This window comes from Bombus affinis, unplaced genomic scaffold, assembly GCF_024516045.1.
Source record: "Bombus affinis isolate iyBomAffi1 unplaced genomic scaffold, iyBomAffi1.2 ctg00000200.1, whole genome shotgun sequence".
NCBI classification, from domain to species: Eukaryota; Metazoa; Arthropoda; class Insecta; order Hymenoptera; family Apidae; genus Bombus; species Bombus affinis.
Genome location: NW_026108904.1, coordinates 154,658 through 162,500, shown reverse-complemented (window position 1 = coordinate 162,500; position 7,843 = coordinate 154,658).

Genomic DNA, 7,843 nt, shown 5'->3' with positions numbered 1-7,843 from the left:
CGTACATCCACACGATAGTCCCACCAGCGACTTAGGCTGGTACCACGGGCGGGTCGAGTTATAGCCCGGAGGGAGTAGCGACCCCTCTGCTCGGCCAAAAATGGGTATGGACTCGTGGTGGCAGTGGTTGATGGCCAAGATGCTGGCAAGAGGGCCGAGTTAAGGTGTTCGTCCTACACCGAATGGTCTACGGCGTGTGAGCAGCGTCCCAACTGCTCCGGTACCGTCCCGGTAGACGGTAGGGCTTAGAAAGGGCCCCGTTCGACCTGAGACGAGCGACAGCCCCTGCAGGCCTAGCTAATCCAGGAAGCAGGGCACTGTGTGCCTTGCGCGATGGTTGGGCGTTTACCCAACCCCAATTGGTCCAGGGGACCCGGGTTACTGTATGGACAAAAAGTCTGGGAAAGTACCCGTTACCAAAAATTGCATATATGTATGTATATGTATGTCCCTATCTACTAGTTTCCAAGATGGCGGCAAGTGGGACGGACGCGTGCTCCGCAGTCTATAAACGAAAAAACCGGGCAAATTAAAAAGTTCGGGCGTAAAAATTAATTTAAAGCAAAGTGGGAGTGCCGAGGAAAACGTGTAGTTAAAAAGAATCGTGGAGATCGCCGAATTCAGAGCGAAAAAAGCTAATGTAAATCGCCACGTGCGAAAAGTGAGGTTAGCTGACGCGACGGATAGGAAAAACCGAAAAATCAAAGATCTCGGGAGCGAAAAATAATTCAATAGGCAGAGTTAGTGCTTAAAATAAAGTGCATGCAAAAATATTAGTGGAGATTTCCGCAATAAGCGCGGAAAAAGCAAAGAAAGTGCCGCGTGTGCGAAGCGAGGTTAGGCCACGTGGCGGACAAAAACGCGTAAATCGAAGATCTCGGGCACGAAACTAAAATAATAGGTAGTGCGAGTGCTAAAAAACATAGTGCACACCGAAAGTTTAGTGAAAATTGCCGCAATAAGCGCGGAAAAACAAAAGAAAGTGCCGCGTGCGCGAAGTGAGGTTAGGCCACGTGGCGGACAAAAACGCGAAAATCGAAGATCTCGGGCACGAAAACTAAAATAATAGATAGTGCGAGTGCTAAAAACATAGTGCACACCGAAAGTTTAGTGGAAATTGCCGCAATAAGCGCGAGAAAAGCAAAACAAAGTGCCACGTGCGGGAGGATAGGTTAGCGGACGCGCGGCAGCCATCTTGGGTCGAGCGACCGAAGCGCCGCCGCCCGGGCATCTTGGGAACCAAGAGCACGCTGCTAGGCGGCAAATTCAAATTCAAATTCAAACCCAGGGGTTTTGAACTGTGAAGAGCACGCCGCCGGACTCAGCGCGGGAGTGCTCGCGGGAACAAAGCGCCAACTGAAAGTCCGCGAGGGGGATTCAATACGCCGCTGGACATAGCCACCGGGAAGCGAACAGCCGCAGCGGCAGCCGCAAGAAGCGGCAAGGAGCCGGTGATGCCGACGCTAGGGCACTCGTCGCCAGGCGCAGAGGCCAGAGTGGTCCTCCAACCCCTGAGGAAACAGATGGAAAAGAACGAGGCCACTCCAAGCCCGAGGATACCAGAGAAGACGATGAGAGCAAGCCTGGGGAGAAACAACCCCCCCAGAGATGAGGAGAGATTGGCCGGGGAGGATAAGCGGCAAGTGCCCGATATAAAGGCACAGGCCAGTGACATAGAGAGGAAGGTCACGGCGTTCTGCTTAGACTCGGCCAGGAAAATAAACAAGGAACACGCCGCAGTAATCCTACGGCACTTCAAAGAAATGAGGGGCATTGTTGACGAGCTACTGCTCCATAATAGCTACCTGACAGGCAGGCTAGAGCAGAGTGCCGGAGATGAGAAGAATAAGGAAACGGCGATAATGAACGCCGTCAACAAAGCAACCAGGCGGCTAGAAACAGCCGTCTTGAGAACGACGCAGCAGGAACAGAGGGAGCCGACATATGCCGAAAAAGTAAAGATAACGAGCAACAAGGTCGAGCAGACGGCGGTCAAGCCGCCCAAAAATGTGGTCATAATTCGACCGGAAAGAGAAGGCGGCGAGATTCAAACGAGCGAAGAAGCACTTGACGCGGTGTTCACCCTAGTGAATCCCCGCAAGAGAGGAATCCAAGTTACGGCCGTCCGGAAAATAAAGGGAAACGGCCTAGCCGTTGAGACGACGAAGCCGGAGAGCCTAAAAGAGTTCACCGAGAACTCGAAACTAAAGGAGGCTGGACTAAAAGCTAGCACGCCGCAGCGGAGACCCCCCAGGATGATCATCTACGACGTCCCGAGGGACATTCCAGAGAAGGAGATCCTGGCCTGCATGAGGAAGCAGAACCAAGAAAGACTAAATGAGGACGACGTTGCAGCCATCAAGTTCTGCTTCAGGACCGGCAGAAAGGATCAAGAGGAGACGAACTGGGTCATCGAAGTGCCCCCCCAGGTAAGGGAGAAACTATTGAAAGGTAAGATCTTCCTCTCATGGAATGCCTGCAAAGTTAAAGATTACATAGCAATTAGTCGCTGCTACAAGTGTCAAGGATACGGACACGTGGCAAAATATTGCCGCGTTAACTACGAAATCTGCGCGCACTGTGCAGAAAGTGGGCACAGCACTAAAGAGTGCAAAGATAAGGATGGGCACGCCACCTGCGTAAACTGCAAGAGAGCAGGGAGGAAGGGCGACCACGCAGCTTCCAACGCGAAATGCCCAATGTATACGAAAGCCTTGGAAGCAATAATAGCAAGGACGCAATATGTATAAAGAGCAACGCAGGGACAGAAGAGGACTTGGGAGGAAAAGGGAAATAAGGATCCTGCAGCACAACATGCAGCGATCCAAAACAACTCCTTATGAGATCCGGACGCAAATGGACGCCGATGGGGATGACATAATATTAATGCAAGAACCATACAGCGTCGATGGGAAAATACCCGGATTCGGCACAGGAGTCGCGATCGCCTGCAGAGGGTCGAAGCACAACCCGCCAATGGCGGCCGTAGGGATAAAATCAGAGACCCTAACGCCCCTCGAGGTCGCCGAACTCTGCACAACACACTGTTCCTGCGTGCAGATAAGCGACGGGGAAACAGAGGTGTACGCGGCAAGCCTGTACTTTCCGCCGACAGGAAACATCGAGGTCGGCGTGCAACAGTTGGAGAAGGTACTACGGTGTCTCAGAGGCAAGAGGATCATCATCGGCCTGGATGCGAACGCAAAATCACCGCTGTGGTGCAGCAGGAGCACCGACGACAGAGGCGAGGCCCTAGAGGCAGTCATAGCGCAGTACGGTCTCCATGTCCTGAATCAACCAGGACAACCCCACACGTTTGAAACAACTCGAGGGCGATCAAACATAGACGTGACGATGGCGAGCCCAGAGGCAATACTCCTTGTAAAGGGCTGGAGGATACGCGAAGATGGTACCTCCAGTGACCACCGGATACTGGAGACGCTCCTCGACTTCGGGACGAGAAGCACCACACCGCAGCTTCAGGAAAGACGCTATAACACGCGAAAAGCCAACTGGGAGGTATTTCAGAGTGCCCTCACAGAGAAAATGGAGGCACTCAAAGAAACAACCCTCCAGCAGGCAGAGGACGTCGAAAGAATGGCCGGGCAACTCCAGGCAACCCTGATAGGTGCCTGCGACACCGCCATCCCAAAGAAGAAATGGTACTACAGGTCAGTACCCTGGTGGACGCCCGAACTCACCAGAGCAAAGAGAAACACCTACCAGGCGAGAAGAAGGTATCAGGGGGCCAGGGACCCCGCTACGAGGGAGCAGGAGAAGCTGCGGTACAGGTCAACACGAAAGGAGTATAAGAGGATGCTGGCAAGAGCAAAAATCCAGAGCTGGCAGGACTTCGTCACCAAAGAGGGTAACAGGGAACCTTGGGGCATCGCTTACAAAACAGTCGCAAGGAAACTCAGAGGAGAGGAAACAACATCGACGCTGAAGACGCCGCTCGGATATACCTCCAACTGGCGAACGACCGCGGCAGCGATGTTGTCCGCACTTCTACCCGACGACGAGGAAGACACCGAAACGGAGGAGCAGAAGGAAATAAGGCGGAACTCGACAAACCCCCCCAACGTAGAAGACACCCCTGAATTCAGCTTCGAGGAACTCAGTGACGCCGTGAAACGGCTGAGGAAGGGGAAGTGCCCAGGCCCCGACCTGATTGAGGTCGAAATAATCCAACGGGCCTGGGGAAGAATACACCAGGAGCTCCTAAGGCTCATGAACGGCTGCCTCGCCTGGGGAATATTCCCCAAACGGTGGAAGGTCGCAAATGTTATCACCATCCCCAAGGGACCGGATCGGGACAGAAGCAATCCGAAATCCTACAGGCCAATCTGTCTGCTCTCCATGATAGGCAAGCTGCTAGAAAGGCTAATGGCCACCAGGATGGCACCTATCTTCCACGACCACGCGCTCTCCTCCGACAGACAATATGGCTTTCGCCCCGGAAGATCGACGGTGGTCGCGATCATCAAGCTCCGCGAGAAAATCGAGCAAATGAGCGAGAAGAGGTACGTCCTCGCAATAGCACTCGATATATCAGGAGCCTTCGACAACGTCTGGTGGCCGAACGTGCTGCACGAGCTCAAAAGAAGAGAATGCCCCGACAACCTGTACCGGTTAACAAGGAGCTACTTCTCCGAAAGAACCGTACAGATTGCTGGGAAAAACGAAGCAGTGAGCAAGCCCGTCACGAAAGGATGCCCGCAGGGATCGGTACTGGGACCAAGTTTCTGGAATCTCGTATTTGATGACCTGCTGGCTGAGCTAGCGGGAAACGCGACAGGGTGCGAACCCATCGCGTACGCGGACGACATCGTGATTCTAATTGCCGGCAACACGAGGAACGAGCTCCAGGAAAAGGGACAGGAGGTAGTTACCCGAGTCTCTACCTGGTGCACCAGGAAGAAGCTAACGTTATCGGCACAGAAAACGGAGATGCTGCTCGTCAAAGGTAAGCTGGACGCGGAGAGGCCACCGATTATTAAGATTAGCGGCAGGAATATAAGGATGGAGCAGGCAATCAAATACCTCGGAGTGCACCTCGAAGGAGGGCTAAAAGTCAACAAGCACGTGGAGGCAATAACAGGTAAGTGTCAAAAACTCTTCAACAGCCTCGCGAGGGTGGCCAAGGCGAAATGGGGACTCGGACACGCAGCCATGCGTACTCTGTACAGAGGGCTGTACGAGCCGATAACCACATACGCCGCAGCCGGCTGGAGCGACCTACTGAAAGGGAAAGCGAGGAGCAAGCTGATAAGGTCACAGAGGATGGCACTCCTCCGAGTGACCAAGGCCTATAGAACCACGTCAACCGAGGCACTGCAGGTTATCGCAGGAGTCATTCCTATTGACCTCCTAGTCGAAATCAGGGCAAGACTCCACAATAAGAAGAGGAGGCGCGACGAAGCGCCCGACGAGAAATCCATTGTCGGCGAGGCGTTAGATAAGTGGCAAGAGCGCTGGCAAACAACGCCAAAGGGCAGGACGACCTTCGACTACTTTGCTAGCATCAAGGACAGACTGGAGAACCGCTGGGTGAGACCCGACCACTACACGACACAGTTCATTAGCGGCCACGGGGATTTCAACGGTAAGCTCAAGTCATTCAACCTCAGCGAATTGGACACATGTGAATGCGGCGAAATAGAAACCGCCCATCACATCTTAGAAGACTGTCCAATCTTCGATGAAGAAAGGCAGGAATTCCGAAATGCACTGGGAGAACTCGATCTGCGCTGGCCGGAAGAAAAGCGGGAGTACGTAAAAAAAGACGTATACCCCCACTTCTGTCAGTTTGCAAGGAAAGTACTCCAAGCGAAGGAGGAGAAGAGAAGGAACGCCCTACGAGAAATGGGAGGTGCAACGCAGCCAGGGCGACTGCCAGGAAGAGGATCGACGCAACTGGAGGGGCAGGCAGGCCGGCCTCTAAGGCATAGTCCAAGACTGGCCCAGTGCGTGCCCGTACAACGACGGGAACAAGAGGAAGAAACCAACGAAGAGGGACTCTCCGAAGAAGAAGACGGCGACACCCAATAGTAGAGGAGCAGGAAGGAGACGAAGAAGAAGAAGATAAAACAGCGAAGAAGGGATACACGCACGAAAACACAGGACCCATGACAGGACAATACACAAAACACTGGGAACAGGAAGAGAACTAAGGATAAGAGGACAAGAAAACCAACACGAGCCGGAGATAAGACCTGCGACCGTCAGTGCAGGCGACGCTCACGCAAATGAGTGCCGTGACGGTGCAGGGACAATCGGCTGCAAAGCCAACCTGCTGGGACCGAGCTATATGCTGGCAGCTCCGCCTCCCCGTGGCCCCCGCTGGTAACGGTGCTGCGCGATGCGCGCATCGCGCGGCGCCGGCTAAGCGAGCTGCCGCCCGAAAGGGTAGGTTCAACTTGCCCACTGACCCGAAAGGAGAGGGCAGGGTTTTTCCAAGTCGCGCGCCGACCACCTATGCGCGCCGTTCCCCGGGCATTGGACGTCAGAAAGTAGGATATAAATAACATCTAGCGAAGCCAGTATGAGTGCTACACTCCGGGAATGGCGTGGCCGGCCCAACGGTCGAGCCCCTAATCGCTCAATACTACTTGTCCCTATCTACTAGTTTCCAAGATGGCGGCAAGTGGGACGGACGTGTGCACGTCGCTCCGCAGTCTATAAACGAAAAAACCGGGCAAATTAAAAAGTTCGGGCGTAAAAATTAATTTAAAGCAAAGTGGGAGTGCCGAGGAAAACGTGTAGTTAAAAAGAATCGTGGAGATCGCCGAATTCAGAGCGAAAAAAGCTAATGTAAATCGCCACGTGCGAAAAGTGAGGTTAGCTGACGCGACGGATAGGAAAAACCGAAAAATCAAAGATCTCGGGAGCGAAAAATAATTCAATAGGCAGAGTTAGTGCTTAAAATAAAGTGCATGCAAAAATATTAGTGGAGATTTCCGCAATAAGCGCGGAAAAAGCAAAGAAAGTGCCGCGTGTGCGAAGCGAGGTTAGGCCACGTGGCGGACAAAAACGCGTAAATCGAAGATCTCGGGCACGAAACTAAAATAATAGGTAGTGCGAGTGCTAAAAAACATAGTGCACACCGAAAGCTTAGTGAAAATTGCCGCAATAAGCGCGGAAAAACAAAAGAAAGTGCCGCGTGCGCGAAGTGAGGTTAGGCCACGTGGCGGACAAAAACGCGAAAATCGAAGATCTCGGGCACGAAAACTAAAATAATAGATAGTGCGAGTGCTAAAAACATAGTGCACACCGAAAGTTTAGTGGAAATTGCCGCAATAAGCGCGAGAGAAGCAAAACAAAGTGCCACGTGCGGGAGGATAGGTTAGCGGACGCGCGGCAGCCATCTTGGGTCGAGCGACCGAAGCGCCGCCGCCCGGGCATCTTGGGAACCAAGAGCACGCTGCTAGGCGGCAAATTCAAATTCAAATTCAAACCCAGGGGTTTTGAACTGTGAAGAGCACGCCGCCGGACTCAGCGCGGGAGTGCTCGCGGGAACAAAGCGCCAACTGAAAGTCCGCGAGGGGGATTCAATACGCCGCTGGACATAGCCACCGGGAAGCGAACAGCCGCAGCGGAAGCCGCAAGAAGCGGCAAGGAGCCGGTGATGCCGACGCTAGGGCACTCGTCGCCAGGCGCAGAGGCCAGAGTGGTCCTCCAACCCCTGAGGAAACAGATGGAAAAGAACGAGGCCACTCCAAGCCCGAGGATACCAGAGAAGACGATGAGAGCAAGCCTGGGGAGAAACAACCCCCCCAGAGATGAGGAGAGATTGGCCGGGGAGGATAAGCGGCAAGTGCCCGATATAAAGGCACAGGCCAGT